This window comes from Mus musculus, chromosome 13 (assembly GCF_000001635.26).
Source record: "Mus musculus strain C57BL/6J chromosome 13, GRCm38.p6 C57BL/6J".
NCBI classification, from domain to species: domain Eukaryota; kingdom Metazoa; phylum Chordata; class Mammalia; order Rodentia; family Muridae; genus Mus; species Mus musculus.
In genome coordinates this window covers 43,822,284-43,848,016 of record NC_000079.6, presented here as the reverse complement: position 1 = coordinate 43,848,016, position 25,733 = coordinate 43,822,284, and the positions used below count along the sequence as shown (strand labels likewise).

General features: G+C 44.1%; 1 long non-coding RNA gene across 2 annotated transcripts; it reads right to left on the bottom strand.

The window, feature by feature from the left end:
- Positions 1-1,865: 1,865 nt before the first annotated feature.
- On the bottom strand, positions 1,866-5,564 carry Gm33115. Of its 2 annotated transcripts, none has more exons than XR_382268.4 (4): positions 5,288-5,564; positions 2,904-3,050; positions 2,282-2,428; positions 1,866-2,182 (listed from the first exon to the last, which is right to left on the bottom strand). It is a non-coding gene; the product is annotated as a predicted gene, 33115 (long non-coding RNA). The 2 variants fall into 2 exon arrangements; XR_001780842.2 differs by having other exon boundaries at positions 5,442-5,564.
- Between the last annotated feature and the right edge of the window lie 20,169 nt (positions 5,565-25,733).

Sequence of the window (25,733 nt, the reverse complement as noted above, 5' to 3'; positions counted from 1 at the left end):
CTAACAGCCTCAGAGGCCAAGGGTCCCAGTATCTCTTTTCAGCCACACACCTCATCAAGACAGTGAGAGTATCCACCTGCAAAGGACCGTACCTGGCACACAGTAGGGGTACATGTTCACTGTCACCAGTCATTTCTTACTTTATAATGATGAAAATGGGGACATCTACAAAGAGACTTCATTGGCCTTCTACTTACTTTGTTGTTCAATTCTCAGAATAGTCCCATGAGGTGGCTGTTACCCATTCTATAGATGAAAATGTGAGACTTGTGCAAAACGGCCTTCGCTGAGGTCCTGATGAGAGGGCTATGATCTGCTGATGGTCAGGTCCCCAGAAAACAGTTTCTTCCTGTGAGGCTCACCAGTCCCCTACTTCTGTGACAAGTCTCCCTTGGTCTGTGGCAGTGTTAATCCTCTCCCAGGCCCCGGGGGTTGGAGTTGGGGGGGGGGGTGTTTCATGTGATGTGCCCAGTTTCATTTCCACCCCTTAGTAAAATAAGAGTCTACCAGGACCAATTGTCTTTCAAATTGGCTCGGAAAATTCCTGTTTCACTTGGCTGTGAACCTCTTTAGAAAGCCTGGCCAGAGGACTGCTGCTCCCCAGTGTCTGAAGCTGGAGAGAAAGAATGAACGCCAGCACTCAGAAGCATTAACAAGAAACTGTGAGAAAACCAACCCGAAGTTGACTCAGACGCCATGTCGCCTCTGCAATTATGCCTTTGTGGTCAACAAGTGCCACCATCCTTCAGAAACTGAGCAGGCTTCCAGATCTTCACCGTGGCCTCTCCTTCACTCTCTAGGGCCAGATTTGGCATCAGCACAGCTTCGTCTAATAAATGCATCTGGGAACTTTGCAAATCTCTGCTAACAGGCTCATCTCCCAATAGTTCATCACTACTTTTTACCTCCATTTCTTTCAACAAAGAACAATTCTTGTTCCCAAGGGGGTCATTAGCCTTTTGACCACTTTAGCTTTTCTAATTCATATCACCAGCCAGAATGGATGGGAAATTTTTTTCGACTTGCTCTTGCCCCATCGTCACTAGAAGGAATCCTGTCAACTCTGACAGTGTTTAATGGCCTTGAAATATGTTTGCTATGACATTTTCCAAAACTATAATTAACAAAGAGTCTTTTGCATTTCCCATAGGGTACTCATAATCTCACCATAACATTTATAGCCAAACTGTATTCAGTCGAGGCTCTCTTACTGAGCCAAAGTCATTGTCTTAACTGAATCCAACAACCGTTTATGTCTCGCACATATTTCTCTTCTCCTTTGCTGATGCCAGCTATAACTTACATTCTGACCATTGTTGTTAAATATGAAATGTCATCTGCGAGCTAAGGTTTTGAGCATCTGTGACCACACTGGTAGCCCTGTTCCTAGCTTGTAGGGGTAGATGACTACAGAACCTGCTGGCCACGAGGCCTAACTAGAAGAAGTTGGTCACAATAGGCAAGCCTATCAATGTTGTACCTGCCCTTGGTTCCCACCTTGTTCTTTATGCTTCCAGGACAGACACTACGAGAAGAGTTTTATCACATGCTCCGATGCTCTTGAACTCCATCACGCCTTTCCTACCACAAGGGATGAGGCTCTCTCTGAAACCATGAACCAACATAAATCTTGTCTCTGGTAAGTTGTTTCTGTCAGATATTATGGTCTCAGTGACACAAAAGTAACTGATGTGTTGGCCAAAAGAAGGGCTTTAGCTTCTGATTCCACACCCCCCCCCAAGTCCTAAGTATGGAACCCAGGAAGATCCATGCATGCTAAGCAATGGGTCTACTGCTCAACTGCATTCTCAACCCCCCCCACATTTTCTGATTTTATTCTCAGCCAAAGAAGCCACAGGTTTGGGGACAAATGATTGTACTGACAAAGCCATAACTCAGGAGAGGCATTTGGAAATGGTGAGATGAAGTCATTTTATGTCCTTCCTGTGGTGGCCCAAAGGTTTCTGAGAGACGCAAAGGGGGAAGCAAGGGGAAGATTCTTCACAGGCTTGGTTGGAAGCCCAGCTCTCTGATTGAATGCCTTTGTTGTTGTTGTTGTTGTTGTTGTGAGGAGAGGTCAGTGAGTAAAGGGCTTGACAAGGAGACTAATTTGGAATTGTCTTTTCCAATGGCAAGGGAAACATCGCATCTCTCGCCTTGTCCTGAAGCTGAGCTAGGCACGCTAGGAGACAAAGACACCACGTAAAAATTCCGTCTGCTCCTCTTGTGCTCATTTTTCCAGTTGGTTTTCACAGACATGTTGAAAATGTTAACCACTCACGGGATCTACCGATGTCTACTTCAGTGCTGATGGTGTCTGAGTCTTCACACATCCTAAAGAGCTGGAAGCCGCGAAGACAGAGGTAGGAAGCCAAACTGGGAGGGAGAGATGAGAGAGCAGAGTCCACAAACGTGGCTGTAATGAACTCTGTGCGAGGAAGCCAATGAAAACTTTGTTAGACCCAGATATAAATATTTTGCACCTTTCTGCCAGGCCCTGTGGTTTATCACAGGAAGCATGGCTTAGAAATTCATAGGCGAGGGTTGGAAATTGGAGAGGGTAACCTGGACCCTTTCCCATCCCCATAAGCAGTCACAGGTGTGGTTTTCACGAAACTGTATATTTAGGGATGAGGTGGGAGGGAGGGCGGCAGAAAATCTCGTGTTCTAAGCAAACTGTATTTGCATACACATTATGCGTGTTCTCAACACACACACACTTGTGCAGAGATGAGCAAATGTGTTCTGTGTTGGCAGATGCTGTACTGTATTTCCTTAAAGCAGTCACAGCAAAAGGGTTCCTTGTGCTGCCAAATCCAATCAACTTGTGGGAGCTTTCAGTAGAATTATGTGGAGAAGAATTCAGAGGTCATAGCTGGGTTCGTTTAACAGGTTTATCTTACCTGCTGGTTTGCTCCTTCCCTAGGCAAGATGAGATGTCTCACAGCATAGCATCCTATAGTCCAGACCTCCTGGACCCAAGCACTTCCTCAGCCTCAGCCTCAGCCTCCTGAATGGCTGGAAGTAGGGGTGTGCACCAGTGAGCCTACCTGTTAAAAATTTAAAAGTTTTAGTTACATATAGTCTGAGTGTGTGTGTGTGTGTGTGTGTGTGTGTGTGTGTTGACATGCACATGCCACCTCACAAATGTGGAAGTCATATGTGTGTTGGTTCTCTCCTTTTAGCATGTGGGTTCCACTGGTCAGCTTCAGGCCCTTAGCCTTACTGGCCAGTGCCTTCACCCACTCAACCTACTTACCTACTTATTGGTCTATTTAACCAACAAGTTGTTGGTTGTTTGTGCTCTATGGTGTTCCACATATAATAGCAGGGATACTACATGTTATGACCCCAAAATGACAGTCCCACAGAGTCTCACCCAACTGGTGTCCCCAGGACTGGATCAACTCAGCAGCCTCGTGAGTAAGATCTTGGGAAGCCGGACAGGTTTAGGAAATGATTTAGTAATCTTTATCTGCCAATTGGCATTATTGGCTGATATCAGAGACCAGCAAACTGTCAGGGAAGGTGACGTCAAGGTACAGGACAGCGTCTGTGCTTCCTATGTACTGACTCCAAGGGGCAGCCATTGAAAGCAGTCCCACTTTACAGGGACAACTGAGAGGGATCAGCAGGTAAAGTCATTTGTCCTACGAGCCTGAATATTGGGGTTTGACCCCTGGAGCCGTTTGGAGAGTGAGAGAACTGAGTCCTGAAATGAAAGTTGTCCTCTGACTTCTGCATAGATACCCTGGCACACACACACACACACACACACACACACACACACACACACACACACACACACTTAACCTCAGGCTTTTTCCACCCTCAGCCCAGTTCCGGAATAACAACCTAGTGGCTTATTATTTATTAATAAATGCCTAGGCCTTAAGCTAGGCTTGTTTCTATGACTAGCTCATAATTCACTTAACTCGTTAATACTATTCTATGCCTGCCACATGGCTGGTTACCTCTCCTCAGTTTCATACGACTGACTTCCCCTAGGTCTGGTGGCAAATCTCCCACACCTCACTATGTCTTAGAGTTCCTCTCTATCTCTGTGGATGCCCACCTTCTAATCCTGCCTCAGCTTATTAGCCATCGGATTTTTATTTTAACCAATCAGAAAGTGCCTTAGGCAATCAAGGAAGGACAGAGATACATCTTCACAGTGCATGTAAACATTATCCCTACACACACACACACACACACACACACACACACACACATACACACAGAGTATACACACATATAGCATCATTATTATCATGATAATATTAGCACATTTACAAAATAAAAACAGTATTCCTCCTTTGCCATATTACACACTGATATACATTGCTCATCTGAATCATCCAATCAGATCGAGGCAGTGCTTATTATGGAGAAGAAAAATGGACAAGACAAAAGAATGATGTCCCCTTAATACTATAGAAACGAAATCCTTGTGGTGCCCCGGTCATCTTGTCATCATCTTATCACAGGGCAAGGATGTTAAAATCCCTTGTATCCCAACTGCTACTCTTTCAACTCTTTTCCCAACTTCTGGTTCACTTGGAGATGTTCTAGCTCTTCTTGAAGACCCACCCACTGATGATCACTGAGACCTCGGGAAGAAGGAATCTCAAGGGAATTTCCTTGAACCACCCTGTTGCTCTTAGCAGAGTCACGTCTCAAATAGAATGACTATGTCTAACCAGCTCTAGTTGAGGCGTCTGCTATGGCTTGAGTAAGACCTCTAAAGTTCAGGCATTCAAACTTTAATCTCTAAATACATATGTTTACTATGTTATTGTTATTATTAATTATTAAACATATATGGTAATTAAATTTGGATGAAAAACCGTCTTTACAGTCTCGTGTGTTTTAATATTTGGTCTCCAGATAATGACATTGTTTTGGGAAGTAGTAAGACCTTTGGGAAGTGGGATTTAGCTAGGGGAAATGGCTGTTATAGGGGTGTGTGCCTGAGGTTCATAGCCCAGGCAGGTTTTCTATTTAGTCTGTATTTCCCAGTCTACTTAGATGTCAACAAACAGCCTCACATCCCGCCACTCCACCTTCCCACTATGATGGATTATGCCTTCAAACCAAAGCCAAAATAAATCCTTCTTCCTTTACATTGATTCTAGTCAGGTATTTGGTGACAGCGAGTATAATAGTAACTAATGTGGTATCTAGTGGTAGGTGTTTTGTTTTTTTTGTTTGGTGTTTTGAAAGATGATATTAGGGTGCGGCTCCCATTAATAGCATTAGTGACTTTGTAAAAAGAGGAAGAGATAACCTGAGCTAGCACACTTGTGCTGACTCTCTGGTCTCTCCATGTGCCGTCTGCCATGTTAAGACAAGGCAAGAAGACCCTTTCCAGTTGCCAGCACCATGCTCTTGGGGCTCCCGGCTTCTAGAATCACAAGTCAAATAAACATTTTATGCTTAACTAGTTTTCTATGTGGTATATCATTGTACAGAAAGAAACCAGGCTAAGACAGAGCCCCATAGCCAGTCTCATGCTCCAGGATATGCCCTCCTCCCTGCAGCAACTGTGGAAGTCCCTTCAGAGGCAGTCGCTAGGATGTGAGAGTAGGAATTCCAGGCATGATGTAATATTCCATTCTCTTCCCTAACCTTCCGTAGGTTGGTGTGTGGGGTTGAGCAGGTAAAGTGTTTACGAAAGCCACAGAAGGCATAAACTAAACCTGATGGTGGTGACTCGTAACTACCCATCAACTTCTGGGGGGGGGGGGGAGTGCTCACCTGCTATGCTTGTTGTAAATAAAGGCTGGGTACTGTAGAACACACCTTTGAACCTAGTGTTTGGGAGGCAGAGGCAGGTGGATTGCTGTGAGTTCCAGGACAGCCGGATCCAGCTCATTCAAAGCTAGGCAGTGAGACTCTGACTTAGAAACAAGGTCATAAATATAAACTAGATTAACAGATGATTAGAAATTCTCTTCCATTTGTTGTCAGGACATGTCTCTGTGTTTTATAATAAAAACAATTCTTGTAGATCCTATTTAATCAAGCAACAACTTAACTTACCTATAAAATCGACTGAGAAGGCTTATTCACAGATGCGTTTAATATCTATTTTTGAGCCCAGTTGTGAACAGATAGACTCCTCCCTGGAGGAGCCTTAGTGCTTCCTGCTGGTTCCAGGAGATCACAGGAGAGAGGAGGCGGCTGTGTGGGGACAGAACAGGCCGCTGGGCAATAAGGGGGAAGGCTGCTTCCTCTATTTGGGGGTCAGGAGTGGCAGCTCCGAGCATCCACTGCCTGGAGAGAAGCTTGAAGAACCACTGAGCTCAGGGCACAGTTCCTGTGAAGGGAAAACACATCAGATACATCAAAGGCCTTTAAGTTGTTGTACTTGTTAAATGTGCTTTTTTTTTTTTTTTTTTTTTTTTTTTTTTTTTTGACACATCAACTCAGTTTCTAGACTATCTCCTAAAGACCTAATCAGGCCAGAGTATAACTACATAAGTACCAGAGTGCTCCTCCCGGCTCTGTTTGTAACCAGGGGAGGAAGAAAGAGATAAAAATCAACAGTAAATCTACGTAGAGAGGCATCCATTGAACTGGTTATTCATGAAGCCACGGAAAGCCATTAGTAGGAGCTAAGTGCGTAGCTCAATTAGGAGAGTTCTTGCTCAGGGTCTGAATCCCAGTACTACATGGTAGGATATGCCTGTATTCCCAGTAAGAGATAAAGGGATCAGGAGTTTAAGGTTATCTTTGTTACATAGGCCAGCTGGGGTTATAGGAAACCCTGTCCAAAAAAAAGAAAGAAAAAAAAAAGTCATCCAGTAGACCAGCTGTGCCTAGCAGGCCACATGGGGCTAAGGATAGCAGTAAAAGTGGGCCAATAAAACCATATGCTAGGGTTTTATTCTTGTAAAACTTAAAAACTCAATTGCACAGTCTTCCATGAGCTTCAAATGTCACACATCACAACATGCCTCTTGAGAGTCACAATAAATCCCCCCTTTAGGGAATGAAACCTTTAGGGCGCTGTCTAGCACCTGGGGCCGTGGGTCAGGGAAGAAGCCACTGGTCAGCTGTATCCCCACATTTGGCACTGTGTTGGAATGTCAAATCTTAGACCAAATCTGCATTTTGGGAAGTTCTGGACAAGACTCCTTACTGTTTTGGGGTACCCTGAAGTACAGTTATGTGATCCACACAAGAAGAATGGGAATATACACTGTCTGTCCTTGGAGCACAGGCTGGCATTTGCAAAGTTAAATTTCTTTTTTTTTTTTTTTTTGTACGCAACTGTGACAACTGTTTTGGATGGTACGAGTGGTTTGTTGCCTTGCCAGTGTCTTGGTGGCTTTCCTCAGCAAAATAAAGAGCTGGTATGGAAATCCTATGGGAAATCCTATCCTGTGTAGGAGATGGTCTAAGAAATCTGGGAATCCCAAATAATGCTAAAATCATACCTTTTTCAAGTGAAATATATACAGGCACGCTGTCTGAGAGAATGTCAATGTGCTGGATAGTTTTATGACAACTTGACACAAACCAAAGCCATCTGAGAAACAGAAATCTCTCTTAAGAAAGTGCCTCTATAAGGTTGGGTTATCTCTAAGTCTGTAGGGCATTTTCTTAGTGATTAATGGGGGTGGGGCTCAGACCATTGTGGGTGTGTCCATCCCTAGGCTGGTGGTCCTGGGTTCTATAAGAAAATAGGCTGAGAAAACCATGACAAGCAAGCCAGTAAGCAGTTCCCCTCCACGGCCTCTGCATCAGCTCCAGCGTCCATGACCATGCCTTGCTGCCTCTGCATCAGCTCCAGCGTCCATGACCATGCCTTGCTGCCTCTGCATCAGCTCCAGCGTCCATGACCATGCCTTGCTTGAGTTCCTGGGCCACTGCTTTTGATGATGAACTGCTATAGGGAATTGTAAGCAGAATAAACCCTTTCCTTCCCAAGTTGCTTTGACTATGGTGTTTCATCACAGCAATAGTAGCCCTAACTAAGATAGTCAGGAGTCAACGGAGAGACTATGGGTTATTTTAGCAATTTTATTCCTTTTCTTTAGAACTGTTAATGTTTCCCACATTTCCTTTGTTCTTTCTTTCTTTCTTTCTTTCTTTCTTTCTTTCTTTCTTTCTTTCTTTCTTTCTTTCTGCCTTCCTGCCTCCCTGCCTCCCTTCCTCCCTTCCTCCCTCCCTCCCTCCCTTCCTTTCCTCCCTCCCTTCCTTTCCTCCCTCCCTTCCTTTCCTCCCTCCCTTCCTTTCCTCCCTCCCTCCCTCCCTCCCTCCCTCCCTCCCTCCCTCCCTCTCTTCCTTCCTTCCTTCCTTCCTCCCTCTTCCTTACTTTTCCCTTTCTCTTCTTTTTCATTTTTAATCAATAGGAGTTTGAATTCAATGTCTGTGTGGGGACTCAAGATTTAGTAGTGACACACCATAGAAGGTTACTTCCTGTCCTTGTGTCTGAGGCTCCTTATTCGTAAGAACTGTCCTGGAAGCAGCGACACCTAAATCCTAAGGTTTTCGTGGGCTGTACATTAAATTTATCATACCAGGTCTTAGAAAAACAAACTGTTCCAAAACAAGCAAAAAGCTGCTGGAGGTGTCCTAACAGGCCATGCTGCCTCCGTGAAGGCTCTGGAGGAGAACTCACCCATGCTCTGCAGCTCCTGGGGAGCCCTGGTGTCCCTCGGCCTATGGCTTTGCCACTCTAGTCCCTGTGTCATCTTCTGCCTCCACACTCACAATTATGGTCATATTCAGAGATTCATTCAGATCCCATGTCAAACTCCTTAGCATCCTATTGCTAAGTGAGGTTTTCATTTACAGGGGACAGATTGAATGCCCCCAATGCCAAATTCCAAAACCTGAGGTAGAAATGTCACACCTGACTGAGTGTGGTCACTCACACCTTTAATACCAGTACTCAGGAGGCAGAGACAAGAAGATTCATGTGAGTTTGAAGCCAGACTTGTCTACACAGCAAGTTCCAGGCTAGCCAGTGAGTATATAGTATTTACACAATGTATGGTGAGACCCCCCACAACAAAAATAAACAAACAAGAAGGAAAGGTAGAAAGAGAGAAAGAACAGTGTACATTAAATTTCACATGACAGATCCAGTCAAAAGCTGTAGGTATATTAAAATCATTAAATGAAATTTTATGCAAGGCATATGTATAATCAAACACAAATGGATTTTTAAAAAATTAATCACTTTATTTTATGTGTTTGCTTGCATGTATGTATATGGTGTGTGCCACTGATACCCTAGGAGGTCAGAAGAAGGTGTTGGAGTCCCTGGAACTGGAGTCATGAATGGCTATGAAGTGGATGTGGGTGCTGGAAACTGAACCCCTATAAAAAAAGCAACAAGTGCTCACCACCACTGAGTTTCCTCTCAGTATCTGATTATGTACAAAATATCTGATTATATACAAAAGAAATTTTCCGAAAAAAAATTTTTTTTTCAGAAAAACACCCTGTCCCAAGCATTTTAGATGAGCGATACCCAGCCTGTACTGAGTGTCAGGACGTCGTGGCCGCTCTTCCACTCTATAATATGCACAATTCAACACACGGCAACTGTAGTTTTTGTCCCACTGAATGACTGAGAAACTTCTGCTCGGAGGTTTTGTTGAAAGACCTGTGCCTCTATGTTCTGATTTCTAATCCAGGTGAATTATTAATGATTCTAAAGAGCTCCATCTCAAGAGCCTTCGTTACTAAGGAGCAATTTTGCTCCAGCACTGAGATCAAACCTCAGGCTTAGCAGGTACACAGGAGGTAAGCCATCTGGTCTACCCTGAACTCCCAGGCCCTGTGCCCTGCAGCTACCACTGAAACTAGGAGAGAAATGGCAACAAATCCTAGCAGGAACCCTCTTGTGATGGAACTTTAAATAAGCTGAGGTCAGGAGTCAGTTCGTTCAGCAAAATCCTCTTGGCTTTCTCTCTTTCTTCTTCTGGTCTTTGTACTTTTAGGTTAAGAGGGAAAGTAAGATAGAAAATGCACGCTTTAGAAATGAGTGTAGTCAGATGAATTTACATAAACATGAAAGGCCCTGAATCAGGACCATTAGCAATGCAACAGTGTCACCTCGGAATCCCGCAGACTTGGCTAATGGTGTTATATCCATTTAACTGGAAGTGTTGGATCCCACCCCTCCCCACCCCAGGTCACAGGCAGGCTTTGTAAGACTGTGAAAATCAATTTAAAAGGTTTGGGGGGCGGAGTGTGTGTGTGTGTGTGTGAGAGAGAGAGACATGTTTGTTAATGTTTTATTGATTATGCAATTGGTTGTAAATTTTCTAACTTAATAAAGCTTGTGAGGTTTCTTTTTTTTGCAGTTAAAAAAAGAGGTTATTTAATTAACTCAAAACTTAATGCAAAATCTGAACACACTGTGACTGCTTCAAATGGCACCCAATTTATCACCTGTAAGTGGACAGGATCACACACCCATAGAGGAGAATGGAGGGACTGGAAGGGATGAGACCAGGGCAACTGACATAAGAAAGGGAAAGTAAGAGGGAGAACAGGGGAGGGGAGAGGACAGGAGGGGAGGGGAGGAAGGGGAAGTAAGAGAAGGGAAGGGAGGGAGAGGGAGGGAGGAGAGGGGAGGGGGAGGGAGGGAGGAGAAGGGAGAGAGGGGAGGGAAGGGGAGGGAGAAAACATGGGTTTGAATATGAGCTAAGTATATGGTATATTTGAAAGAAACTGTCTTTATGAAACCCATCTGTGTTAGAATGAACAGATTGCAGACTGGTAAGAAAAACAAAACAAAACAAACAAACAAACAAACAACCCCCCCCCAAACAAATCAAAACAAATGACGGACTTGGTACAGTTAAGGGGTGGAGGTGGGGCGACTGAGTACACATGTAGCTTAAAAAGAAAAGCGAAATTAGCAACAGGCAGTGTTTTTAATAAAATCCCAAATCTTTATAGTTGGAGCAACATCCAGCCCAACAGAAACTATTCAGGATAAACCATACCTGTGTCAGGGATGGAGAGCCTTACTCAGTGGCCTTACAAAACCATGGTCCCTGATGTGTAAGAAGCCCCGTGCATCTGCTCTAGCCATGGCTAATGCTATTCCGTCTCAGAACTGAGAGTGTCCAATACATCCTGAGTAGCCACCATCCTGCAGTAAAATTACTCTCTGTTCTTAGTTCTGACTACCTCCTGCAGAGGAAGGCGATCCAAACGGCTGTTAGACTAAAAGGCTTTATCAGCCACACACCTTAGTCCCCTAAATAGAAAAACCCTTAGAGAAGAAACACGATGTACTTCTTTATCATTCCCATTGTTCCTACCCTGGGCCCCGCTGCACTGAGTTGAATCATTGCAGCTCCCCTGGCTTTATATAACAGAATCGAACTTGGAAGGGAGACGTTGGTGCCTGTGCACTGGGCTCCTCTGACAGGCAGTGGCATGGCCTTCAGAGCCCTGGCCAGCTGTTAGACTCGTTTGCAGTCCTCCCGGTGCCAAGAGCAGGGCTGGCTTTCAGCTTCTTATCTTCTTCCAAACTTCTTGCTCAGGAAATGGTTTAAATAACTGTTTTGTAGCCATGAAAGCCTCTTGAGTCACCAACGCTTCCATGAAATTTTAAAGACTCTCACTCAGCCTCTTCCACGATGCTTTGATTTCCTCTGAAGAACATCAAATGGGGACCAATTACATCCTGGGTGCTAATTTCCCCAATTATCAGCCCTGGGTTTTCTTTCCACCTGCCAGGCTAATAACCAACCTGGTTTATCACCCTGGCCATGTAAGAAAGCTTGTGAAGTTGGCAATTTTCCACCCCCTCTCTCTTTCCCTTCTCTCTCTCTCTCTCTCTTCTCCCTCCTGCCTCATTATTTTAAAGATGTCTTTTCAAGCTTTCCAATGGAGCCCTCCATTCTAAATCTCCATTCTCCATCTCACATGAACTCTTCCTGGAATTATCAACAGTAATTCCCAATGAATAAGAATTTCAACAAGACACGAGGTCCCTTTTTTCTCTCTAATTTGAAAGTCTCCTTTGGTGGCTCAGAAAATATTTGGAAAACAATTTCTCAACAGAAACAATTCTACAGACCTAGAGCCACAAGCCGGATTCTCTTTGCCCTTCACCTAGTTCATGTTCTAAGTGATTGGCTTCTGGGAAAGCTCCCACCCCCCACCCCACCCCCCAACACACACACACACACACTTTTTTTTTCTCTTAATACAGTTTTGTGACTTTCAAGTTAAGACAAATTTTTAAAATACACTCTTTAGAAGTGTATGTAGTTAAGATAAGCCCATGTAAACATTAAAGTCACAAAATTAAGATCATATGATTATAGATGTCTTTTGTGTAGAGAAAGAATGGAGATGAAGACATGTGTGGGCCAGTCCTCGAAGACAGCCATGGCCTTAGATTATGACTAAGGGGAACTTAGATCCTTCCCTGAAAAACCTGAGTGAGATTCTCAGGCAGATGTTTGTCACCAGTGTCCTTTGAAGTCTGAGAGACATGAGTTAGTGTGCTCTTAAGGAGTGCCATCTTGCTGTCAGGCAGCTGGGTTTCTGTGGAGCGCGGACCACTGTTTCATCTATAGAAAGGAGGATGGCGATTCCTGTACTTCTTTATTAGAAGGTGACAAGGACAAGAGAGAGCATGTGCCAGCCTCACAATGGTACCTAGCCTACTGTGAGCACTCAGTACCCGCCATGTTTGTTCTTGTACATAATCGGGTTAGGATGTAACAGATGATCAGTACCTACTAATTCCCCTTCTCCATATCCACAAAACTCTCTTGTAAGCAGAATAAGGCAAGAATTAACCGTTAGCTTGGTGAGTTCTGAGGAGTCACTGAAATGGGAGGGATGGTCCTGACAGTGATGGAGAGAAAGAGGGAGAAGATGCCCTGCCTGAGCGAGGTGGGCTTGTGCTGTTCCCCAGTGCACCTGACTGACTGTCCCATCAAGGGTCTTCTCTTCACAGAGATTAAAGCATGAAACACTTCTGCATAGTTGTTGTTGTTGTAGTAACAAACTACCAGAGACTGAATAACTGATAAGGAAAAAAGGTTTATTAGAGGAGAGCAGGCCATCAGCATCAGCTCAGCTCAGCTCCAGTGACTGTTCCATGGTGGGTGGCATCCCGATGGTGGAAGGAGGTAGGAGACAGAAGGGTTATAAGCTGAGGCAGGAAGTTAGGGGCACAACGTTACTCTTCCACTAGGCCCCACCTCTTAAACCTACCGTTTAGTACCTTACATAGTCATGCAGGGACCACACCTCCAGTCCATGCACCTTTGGAGCAAGCCAAATCCAAATCAGAGCAGCTGCTGGGCTCGGCCAAGCTCTCCTGCCTTCTAAGGGATGGGCTTCATCATCTATCAGAAGAGCTGGAGGCGAAGACTCCAAGTTTCTCCAGAAAGCACAGCTGGCCCTTCTTCAATACCACCCATCCTGAGTGAGTAAACATGAGATGTCACTTCGAGAGGGACAGGACCACAGGCATTTCTGGAGCTTCTACCACAACGGAGGAAATCAGCACTGATCTCTGCAAGACCAGAAGAAACCCTGGGGACACAAGACTGGGGACAGGAGAGTTCGCTAACCATCCTGCTGTTGTAGTACTTAACAGACTACCATAAAAGACAGTCCACAGGCTATTTCTTTTATTGCTGTTGTAAGCCTCTTTAAACTTAGTGTTTTGAAACCCCACAGAATCTTATACAGAAACGATAGAAGTCAAAAGGTTTGAGTTTATTGGTGGAACTCTCCTTCCCTCTGAGAAACCCTAATCTTAAATCCATTTCCTTCCCTTTTCTGGCTTCCAGTGGTCACCTGCATTCCTTGTCTTGTGGTCCCCTCCCCTTCATCTTCAAAGCCAATGATCATGAAACTCTGTCTCTCTTCTTTGTGTCTTTCTCTGTCTCTATTTATCTCTATCTGTGGCTCTGTCTCTCTCTGACTCTCTCTCTGTCTCCTCCCCCTGCCCCCCCACCCCTGCCACCCATATCTCCCTCTTAGAAGAAATCCTGTAATTACATCAGGTCCACTAGGGCAACCCAGGTTAGTTTCCCCATCTGAAGATTCTTGTCTTAATTACACCTAAAGTCCTTTTGCTAGGTAAGGAAACACACTCATAGGATGTAGACATAGGCAGAGACCATCATTATTTTGTCCACCACATAACACAAGACAAGATTACCTATCTGGAAGAAGAGGAAGAAGAAGAAGAGGAGGAAGAAGAAGAAGAAGAAGAAGAAGAAGAAGAAGAAGAAGAAGAAGAAGAAGAAGAAGAAGAAGAAGTCGTCGTCAATAGAAAGGGGTTGGTAGCCACTTCCAAGAATCTTCCAGAAGCCCTCTGCCATGGCCTATTGGGTAGCTAGTCTTCAAATGTTGGAAACAGAATCTTCATTTTACACAGTGGTGTTTAGAAGAGGTCTGTGAGGAGGTAATTAGGATCAGATGAGGTCAACAAACTGGGAGCCCATCATGAGTCTGATGGCTTCATAAGAAAAGCCAGGGAGTCTAAACATGTCACCGTGTGATGTCCTTTAACACCTTGTGACGCAGCAAGAAGGCCCCTCACCAAATGCCAGTGACATGTTCTTAGGCGCTGGCCTCCAGAACTGCAAGCAAGCCAACTAAACTTCTTTGATTTATAAACCGCACAGTTTCAAGTCTGCCACTCTAGCAACTTAAAACACATGAGAACACCTAGTGACACCTATGATGGGGACTGAAACGCTACACTGAAACCCTCATTTGCCTACAAGGAAACTGAGGCCCAGAGAGACAAAATGCCTGCCACTGTGCACGTTGACTTAGTGTTATGCCGTGAGGCTGGAATCCAATGCTTGACTCTGGACTCAGAGCTAGCTCATCACACAACAACCCAACCCTTTTGGCCAGTTTCTCTGCTCCCTGCTTTCTCCTCCTGCTTTTTAAGAAGAAGCATGCAGCCAGAGGTGGCCTCTTCATTTCTGGCTGCTTCTAGAACAGCAGGCTTCTCTTAAAGCAGAGAACCTAGGCTGCCGCCTCTCCATCTGGTGCTCTCTAAACCTCAAGCGCCACACGGCTGTGGACTTTGAAGATTCTCTTCTTTCATCTTTGCTCAAAATAGCACCTGCCATCCCATTAGCCTCAGAAACTTCAGAGGCTCCCACAGAACGGGCAAATTTATCACCCGGTGAACTGACCTACATTCTGCCTAATTCTTTCTGGCCTGACCGTGACCCCAGGCATCAGAGCCCAAAGGAAGAAAAAGTTGGCTCGATCTTAATGTGGTGAGACTCTGTGGCCCTGGTTGGGCCACAAAATTAATAACTGTCAGGAAGAAATTTACAGATGAAAGAGTCTTAGCATAGAATTAATTTTTACAAAGGATACGCTTCCACTGATCTTTCAAGAAAAAGGAATTCTCAAAGCAATGATGTAAAGTTTCTCATGGCCAGAGCCTCTCACCTCGTTCAGTTGTTCTCCAGTGTATGTTGGGCCAGGTTGTATCTTGTTACAGAGGGTCCAGTTAGGCATCATTGTGTGTGTGTGTGTGTGTGTGTGTGTGTGTGTGTGTGTGTGAGAGAGAGAGAGAGAGAGAGAGAGAGAGAGAGAAAGAAAGAAAGAAAGAAAGAAAGAAAGAAAGAAAGAAAGAAAGAGAGAGTTTATCTGTGTCTATGGTTCTATGTATGTGTGTTAATAGGTGTGTATCTGTGTGTGTTGATGTTCATGTGTGCCTGTGTATCTCTGTGTATATGTTAATAGGTGTGTATCTGTGTGTGTGTGTGTGTGTGTGTGTGTATGTGTGTGTTCGGATGTGTGTGTGTTGGTGTGTCTATATATATCTGTGCCTTTGTGTGTATGTGTATGTATGTGTGGTTTGAAAATGACATAGGCTTCTCTCCAAATTTATTGTTTTGAAAATATGAACTTAGGATGCTGTCTGAAGTTATTTAAGATGTTGCTAAAGTCACCAAATTCATATCACATCTCTTAATTTTTTTAAAAAAATGCTTTGGTTGTAAAACCTCATTAGAACACTACAAAGACACTTATTTCATCCTGGTTCTATAGTTTAGTCCAGTCGGCAGCTGTTGAGTTTTCATCACCCTGAGCATTTCCCATGTGATCACAGCTAGCGTGACTTGTTGACTATAATAGGTTGTCTTTATTATTATTAATTCTTGTCACTTTATCTGCCTTGATGTGCAAAGGGAAGTTGGGTCATTATCTGCACTTTTTTTTCTTAAAGTTATTTTTAATTGACAGTACATTAGCACTTGCATATTTCAGGGAAGAGAGAGAGAGAGAGAGAGAAACTTGTTTCAGTTACTCTAATCTCTAGTAGCAAATGTAAAATAAAGAAAATACTAGCATGAAGAATGTATCCAAAGAAGGGACTATGGAGCAGTCATGAGGAGCTGAGAAGCACAACTGTTGGTGTGGCCACAGGGCTGTTTGTTTACACAGACTCTTCTCCAGGGCCTTGGATAGCTCCAGGCCAGACATGAGCTCATCTCTCAGTCTTCCTCCAGCCTTCTCCCATGGGTCCTCACCTCAGTGGTCGACACCAGCATCCACCCAGCTGCATCCATCCAGCTGTGAGATCCCATATCTAGCCGCCAACCCCATCCCTTGTTATCTTCAGAACCTCTGGAATCCATCTGTGTCTCCTTAACACTGCTTGTGTGGCCAGAGCCACAAGTTGACTTCTGTGGTCCCCGGGCACTTTTGTCTTCCTGGATTTCTTCCACCATTAAAATAAAACACTTAAAAATTATGCTTTATGACTCTTGGTAGAAAGATTAGTACTGGATTTATGACTATAGATTCATTTTCAATTCTGATTTTAAGATAAACTAAAATTAAATCATTTTTATGGCTTTCTAGAATGTGCTACGGTCCCCGGGTGCCCTGCCTGCTGTGCCTGGCAGCTAGGTTGGGCTTGACTCTGGTGCTGGTCCACACCTGTGCGCTCTTATTGCTAGTTAGTCATTTGATCTCTGCATAGCCGCTGTAGGTAAGCCAGCTGCAGACAGAGGGCTTAAGTATTCAAATTTGCCCATAACCCACCAAGGCTATGCTTTTAAAAGACATTTTTTTTTTAATTAAGATGAAATTGCTATAAAATAAAACTCACCATTTTAACCATCGAAACATGCAAAGTTTGGTGGGGTTTATTTTAGGATATTTAAAATCTTGTGTCAGCACCAGCACTCTGCAGTTTTGGAACGCGTCCATTACCCGACCTCTCCCAGAAGATGCCTCCTCCCTCCTCCCTGAGAAAGGCAGGAAGACAAATTTCTCTGTCGTGTCTCCTTGATGTGTTCTTTGAATCCTGCAAGCATAGGTTTTCATTCTGACTTTTAGTATGCCTCAGAAGTTCAGCTACGCCAGTACCTTGTGCCTTTTTTGTAGCTAATTAAGAACTCATTGTAGGGCCAGAGGGATGACTTACATTCTGTTCTTGGGTAGAATGCAAATCCAGTTCCCAGTACCCGCTGGCGGTGGCTCACAACTACCTTTAACTCCTGTTCCGGGGGATCTGATATCTTCGTCTTGCCTCTGTTGGTACCTATGCACACACACACACACACACACACACACACAGAAACATGGATACAAAATTAAAAATAAAATCACAATTTTTAAAAAGTCATTGTTAAGATGTATTATAATTTGGTACCCAGTCATCAGCTGGAGGGCATTTGTATTGCTACACTAAAATGTTTGACGATCCATGTAACATTTTCCTAACAAATATTTCCAGTTCTTTTGGATGTATAACTAGTAGAGAGGTCGCTGGGACTCTTTAAGTTCTGAGGAACCACAGGCCCATCAATCAGCAGCTGTATGGCTGTACACTTCCATCAGTGTCAGAACACAGGGTCTCCGTGTCTCCCCATCCTTACCAACATGGCCCTTTTCCTTTCTTTACATTGTAACCATCCTAAGGGATCTAAGGCAATGGTTTTCAATCTTCCTAATACTGCAACCCTTTAATACAGTTCCTCGAATTGTGGTGACCCCCAGACATAGTTTGTTTGGTTTTTTTTTTCCATAGTTAGTCTTGTTGCTACTTAGTAAATGTAATTTTGCTACTGTTATGAATAGTAATGTAAATATTTGCATTGTTCAGAGTGGTCTTAGGCCACCCCTATGAAAGGATCATTCCACCACCAAAGGGGTCACAGACCCACAGGCTGAGAACCCCTGCTCTAAGGTATCATCTCTTCATTGTCTAAATGTCCCTGCAGTGATAGAGGAGCCTGGATGTCTTTCCAGGCATCGATAGGCCACCTGTATTCTGTTTGGTAAGAGAATTCTATTTGATGTCCTTTGGTTTTTTGCAAGTTGGATTAATTTTCTTTAAGTGCTTGAGTGGCAAGAGCCTTTTAAAAACTCTAATTCTAACCCTTCCTCAGATATGTTCTTCCTCCTCATGGGTTGACTGACTTTAAATTCTCCTCTTTTGATGAACAAGTTTTAATCCTTGTGATGTTTAATTTAACTATTTTTCCTTCTATTATTTCCACTTTAGATGCCGTATTTAAGAAACTGTCACCTAGAGCTGGAGAGATGGCTCAGTGGTTAAGAGCACTGACTGCCCTTCCAGAGGTCCTGAGTTCAATTACTAGCAACCACATGGTGGCTCACAACCATCTGTAATGGGATCTGATGCCCTCTTCTGGTTTGTCTGAAGACAGCTACAGTGCATTCATATAAATAAAATAAATAAATCATAAAAAAGGAAGGAAGAAAGAAGGAAAAGGAGAGAGGGAGGGAGGGAGGGAGGGAAGAAACTACAACCTGTTCAAATTCTCCAATATTTACAACTTGATTTCCTTCAAAGAGTTTTATAGTTGTGGCTGGTGCACCTAAGCCTGTGGTCCACTTTTGGTTCATTTTTACACGTAGTGAGGTAGCCTGGTCAACACATGTGGAATGTGGTGGTTTGACTGTGTCTCCCCCCCCCCCCCATAAGCCTTGGGCATTTAAATACTTGCTCTCCAGTGGGTGGCCCTGCCTGCTGAAGCCAAGGAGGTGTGGCCTCGCTGGAGATACTTCCAGGGGGTGGGTCTTGACGATTTAAAAGGGATGTTCCGCTGGCAGTTTGCTTTCTGCCCCCCTGCTCTCAGTTTAAGATGTGAGCTCACAGCTTGTTGCTCCAGCTGCTGCGACTGCCTTCTGCCACACTTCCCTACAGTGAAGGTGATGGACTTTCATCCCTATGGAACCATAAGCCCAATGAACCCTTCCTTCTCTAGGTTGCCTTAGTTATATTGCTTTATTACAGCAATAGAAAAATAACTGAAACATGGATATCGAGTGTTCCCTACATGCCAGGGTGAAGAAGACTATGCTGTCCCTGTTAAATTTCTATTAGAAGTCAGTTGACCATGCATGTAAGAATGGATTATTATTCCATTCCATAACTTCTGTAACATAAGGATTTACGCCATCCTTTTGCCAGAGCCACATCATCGTCTTGATTGCTGCACTTCCAAATCATGAAGTACTCCAATTTTATTCTTTCTCAGGATTGTTCTTGCTGTTGTGAGTCTGTTACATTTCCATACAGATTTCGATAGCAGCCTGATGGTTTCTGAAAACAGGGGCAACAAACAGGCAGCTGGAGTTTTGAGAGGAATTTTGAAGGGCAGACAAGTCATGCTTTGCTCCTGACTTAGGGTAGCCTTCCTGCGATGACTACTGTCTAGGTGTACTCACTAAGAGCATCAAGTAGCTAGAGGGAGATATTCCCGGATGCTCCCATCAGCTAAGAGACGGACCTTCTGTTCCCACTTTCTAAGTGATTTCAGCCATGTTTTGCTTGTGCGGAGAGAGGGCTAGAATTTTTAAATGCCTCTTCTGACTCACTAGATGTCCCTTGATTCGTCGTATTAATGTGTCTTCTAGTGACTTGGATTGTCCTTTCCATTCCCTGCTGAACTCAATTTAAGAGTATTTTGATGAGGGCTTTTTCTACCGTTATTCGTAAGAGACCATTTGTCTGCAGTGCTCTTGTGATATCTCTTTGGCTTGGTGTTGTAATAACACTGGTCTCCCAATAAACTAGGGACTATTTCTTACATTGTTTATTTTGGAAACATTTGGGATATGTAGTGCTGGCTTTCTACTATGCTGCTATCACCACAGTGATCTCTTTATGGCACATCAGTAGAAATTTGTACAACTTGCTTCATAAAATTACCATGTTTTAGGAAGGCAACAAGAGTCATAGCCAAACGATACATTAATCTACACTGCAACTTCTTACGCAGCCATCTGATACTTTCTTTCCTGTACATTTCCGTGTATATGTCACTAATGAGCTGATAGCCTTTTACTTGATATTAAGATGTCTTTTTACTGTTTCTTATAGGAAGTGTCCGTAGTAACAAATTACATTAAAGTTGATGTGGAGATAGGTTGATGAAAAACCATGTAAGGTTTTTTTTTTTTTTTTAAGATTTATTTTTGTCATTTTAAATTCTGTCTATGTGTATCTCTTATCTCGGTATAGGTATATGCACGTGAATTCATGTGTCCATCGAGGCCAAAGGAGTTAGATCCCTGTGGGTCTGAAGTTATAGGTGGCTGTGAGATAGTTACTTGATATGGGTGCTGGGAATTGAATTCAGGTCCTCTAAAAGAGCGGAGCATGCTCTTAACCCCTGAGCTATCTCTCTCCAGCTTCTCCCACGGTTCAAGAATTTCGTTGAATAGAACTGTTTCTTTTCTTCTTTCTTCGTGGATATGTAATATACATGTGCATGCATATGTACAAATGTGGGAGCATGTGTACCACAACATGGATGTACAAACCATAGAATAAACGTGGAGGGTCAAAGACAAGTTGTGTTTAGGTCCTTGCCTTGAACCTTGTTTAAAAAGGATCTTTGTTTGTTTTTATGGCTATGGAAGTTTGAGTGGGACTAACCCCCCCCTCCCCGATAGGTTCATGTGTTCCTTATTGGTGGAAAAGGATGAGGAGGTGTGGCCTTGGTGGAGGAGAGGTCACTGAGGGCAGGCTTTGAGGTTTACGGAAGACTCAGTCTTTCTTAGTGAGCTCTCTCTTCCTCCTACTCGCAGTTTAGGATGTGAGCTCTCCACTCCCCCTGCTGCGAGACTCTCTGCTCTAACCCTCACGGACTCTGGCCCTCTGAAACTGCCAGCCCAACTAAACACTTAAAGTTGCTAAGTCACGGTGTTTTAGCACAGCAATCGAAAAGTCACTAAAGCCAGGCTCAAGAACTTCCTGTCTCTGCCTTCCTTATTGGTTTCGCTCTTCAAACATTATTTTCCATCTTACAGAGGAATGAGTTCCTTAGGAATGCATTCTGTCATTCTATTATATAGTAAGATAGGAGGCTTCTCTGTAGAAAACCCTAACTTTTAAAACTCCCAGTCCTCTAGTCTGCCTGAACTTCTAGCGAATCCCACTCAGGCCTCCTTTATAGGTCCCTTGATGGCAGCTCCTTTTTCAATTAGTTCATTTTCATTTCTCCGGCACCCAGACAAGCTCGGAGTAGATACCCAAATATTTGCTGCTGAGTGAATGAGTGTACAGAGTTGGGTTCTTTGCTCGCAGGCACACCGCTATCTTGCAGGACTTGGGGCTGAGAACATCTTGGATCACATGCTAGTGTTTGCAGGATGAATCTCAGAGGAGTGTTTCCAAGGAAGTATGACTGTGTTCATGTGCATGTGAGGTCCGGACCTGGGTTTCTCCGTGAACTAACAGTGTCATGCATTTAAGTGAACACAGGGCAGGTGAGAAAACATTGAAAACCTTTGTATGCTCTTTGGTCATTTCACACAAGTACCTGTTCATGATATGATGGACATAAAAAGCACTAGATATCACAAATAGTGTGAGAAGCACTTGCTCAGTTTCTGCCTAGGTCAAATATGGAGGTGTATCAATGAGTTTGTCAGCCAGGTTCTGGGCTTAAAGACTGTGTCAAATGACTTTCAGGAGTAAATAAAAAAAAAAAAACCTGCAAACTTGGAATAATGACTCCTGCTAGGCAGAGATCTTAAGCCTTTGTATATATTTCAATAGGAAAAAAGATTCAGCTCACAGAATAATGGACATCATCTTGAAGTTAAGCAGAATGATGTAGTCTCAAAAGCAATTTGTCATCTGTCTTCACAGCACGCAAACGTACCTGTTCTGCAAGGAAAACCTCGTCTGCTGGTGTGAAAAGCCAGCTGTGGCCGAGGAGGAGATGGAAAAGCTGCGCTGTCAGGACACACTCATCAACACTAAACCTGACAAATGAGCAAGGAGCCTTCTGAGGCCAGAGGAGACCAAGATTGACAAGCCACTGGCACCATGACGTAGGGGGAAGCGTGTGTGTTCTCCATGCAAGGAGATGAGAGCCTTTCAAGGTCCACTGTTGTCTGTGCAGTCGACATAAATTTTGATGGAGATGTATCAACGTGATTTACCAAAACCATTTACAGCTGTTCAGTTGGAGGGAACTGGGAAGCGATTGCGGAGAGAACCCAGGAAGCCTCATGCTCATGAGTGAAAATGACTGCATATTTTAAAACTTCTGGAGACACACAATTTCCCTCTAATGTGGCAATTTTTACTTTTCGTTCGCATCGTTTCAGCTGTGAAGAAACTACAGCAAATCCCATTGCTCCAGAAACCATTCAGGAGGTTGGCTTTCTCCAGGCTGAGGTAAAATGGCCTTTATTTGTAGTGCATACTTCTCTTAGGAAAATAAGATCTTTCATTCTTCCTCATGGTGTGGAAATAAGATGTTTTATGTGTGTGACATCACAGAAGTCATAGAGTGTTCTGAAATGTCAAGGGCTTTGCTTTTAGGCCAGGAGTGGCCATGTCCCTGATAAGTGATGCTTCTACAGAGAAGCCATCTGACCATCTGAAGAAAACTGTGACGGGTACAAGCCACAGCTTCTGCAGCCAGTGTTTATAGAGCCAGCTGAGGGAGTTGGTGGCACATGGAAAATATCCCCATGGCAGAAGCATTTCCTATTGTGGAGAAGGAAACAAGCTGCCTTTCACATGGGACTTCTTCTAGGGGTATCACTTGGGGATTACGTGTTCAAATATATGAGCTTAGAACGGACATTTATCATAAAAATCCACCAGAAATAGTCCAAGTATCACAGTAGTTTGTAGGGCAAAGGTCCAGGCCAAATCCACAAAAATCTAAAGCCCAGACTCAGCTTAAAACTCAAGAGGCAGGACAAGGACCCGCAGGGCATCTGGGGCTCATCCTGGTGAGCCCAGAACTCATTGGTTCACCACGTTGGACTTTGGTACAACCAAAGTTGGTCTTTTGTTGGTTCCCTTCTTTTCTGGGGTGAGTAGTAGAACTCTGTGTGTAGAGCATGGAGTAGACTTTTCTTGGGGAAACACTACAGATCTCTCTCTCACACATATAAATAAATAAACAAACAAACAAACACAATCAGTGTTTTGGAAATGAAAAATGCCTGGACAAAATCAACAGTAGGCTAGTATTTCAGCGACTGTTCAGATGCCAGGGAACAGAAACCACAAAGCCTGAGGTAGAACTGTGGCACCATCAGCACAGCGTGGCTCTCAGGTTCTCCATGCTTGTCCTTGAAGAAGGAAACATGAAAGCCTGCATAAATAAAAAACTTGTCAGATTTCAAGACTGTACTTTTCCCTACGTGTGTGTGTGTATGTTTGTGTGTGTGTGTGTGTGTGTGTGTGTGTGTGTGTGTGTGTGTGTTTGTGTGCGTGTGAATCTAGAGCTTTGGAGGTAAGAGTTGGGATATCAATATATACTATTTAATCTATGGGTAACTAAAGCTTCATTCTGTTGCCAGGAAGATGAGACTCACTGTGATTAGAAGGTTTAAACACACACACACACACACACACACACACACACACACACACACACACCAGCCACATTTTCAAGATGCTCTAGACTTATAATACCCATCATGCTTACCTGATTCAAGATGAAATAAATAATATCCACATAAGAGTTAAACTGAAGTTTGGGGCGGAGGTAATGTTTTCGTTTCTTCTGCCACTAAAGGTCATGACCTTGAATGTGAAGAAGTCCTTGAGAGGTAGATGAGGGGGTAGGAGAGGAAGGCTAGACAGATGATAAGACAGCTTACTGCTATTTCAGAGGACCAAAGTTCTATCCCTAGCGCCCACCTGGAAGCTCTCTGTAACTCTAGTTCCAGGGAATATGATGTGTCTTTGTGGTCTCTGCAGGCAACGCTTGCACTGGTACACATAGGTAAGACCCGCCCTGTCTTAGTTAGGGTTACTATTGCTGTGATGAAGCACCTCTACCAACACAACCTAGGGAGGAAAGGGTTTATTTGGCTTAACCTTCCATGTCACTTCTTCTATCAATGTCATCATTGATAGAAGTCAGAACAGAAGCTCAAACAGGGCAGGAAACCTGGAGGCAGGAGCTGATGCAGAGGCCATGGAAGGGTGCTGCTTACTGGCTTGCTCCCCATGGCTCTCTCAGCCTGTTTTCTTATAGATCCCAGGACTACCAGATCAGAGATAGCCCTACTCATAATGCTCTGGGCTCTCCCCCCACTGAACACAAAGAAAATGCCTACAAGCTTGAGTGCAGCCCAATCTTACGGAGGCGTTTCCTTAACTGAAGTTCCTGTCTCTCAGGTGACGCTAGCTTGTGTCAAGTTGATAGAAAAAACTGTACAGCATGCAGAACAACTGCAAACTCATGCAGGCTCACACCATGAAAGAGAAGTCAATAGCACAAGCTAACTGTCTGCGCTGTATCCAGAGTTTTTCATGTGGGGGAGGAAACTGTTTTCATTTGGGCAGAGATTCTTTGTGCAGACCAGACGTGCAAGCCTGTCTACCCACCTAATGCCAGTGACCGCTTTCATGTCATTATTGTAACAACAGAATGATGCCCCAACACAGTTCCAATTATCTTCCCGGGGAGAGTCGTATGGCCAGACAGTACTGAATGCACGTGTTTCTAAGCCAGCTGACTCCAGTCTTCTGAACCACGTTGCATGCAGTACTGAAGTGAACAGTCCACTGGAAAAGACGGAGTTCATCTTGTAAATGTTAGATTGCCATGCTTGACGAGCCGCGATAACAGGTCCCAGACAACACTGCATGGCCCATGCGTGTAGAGTAGAGGAGGAACGCGCAATGTGACATCACACACCCTACGTGATCCCTGCAAACGTTCGCTCCACAGCAGACAACCATGGGATGATCAGAGCTGAGCCACCTTACGTCTCTTGTTTGCTCTCTACTCTCTCCTATTCAACCTCGCCTGCTCATTGGTTCCCTCTGGCTTGCTCCTCTCCTTCATCCACTGAGTGGCTCATTTCTCTCTCTCTCACACAGTGTCTTCATTTCCTGGGCACTGATGTCTGCGCTGCCCCCTTCCTCATGGGAACCCAAATTGCTTTGTAATGGCCCTTCTGCTCAATTCAGCCCTCAGAGCAGCCATGCTTGGGCAGCATCCTTCTGAGGGGCCCTGATCCAATCTCACTTCAGCCTCAAAGACAGAACTGAAATTGAGATGACACACAAGAGCAGGCACACGGTCCCCATGCTGATGGCCTTTCAGTCAGTGTCACTCACGGGCCAACTCCCAGAATGTGCCTAACATGCCTGGTGAAGTTGCTTTTGAAGTTCTAAGAACAGGCTGCAGTTGTGATCTTCTGGGTTTAACTGAGAGCTGGTGGCTCGTGGATCTATAGGGTGTAAAATTTGCTTTTCAGCAGAGAAGATCAAGAAGTGCAAG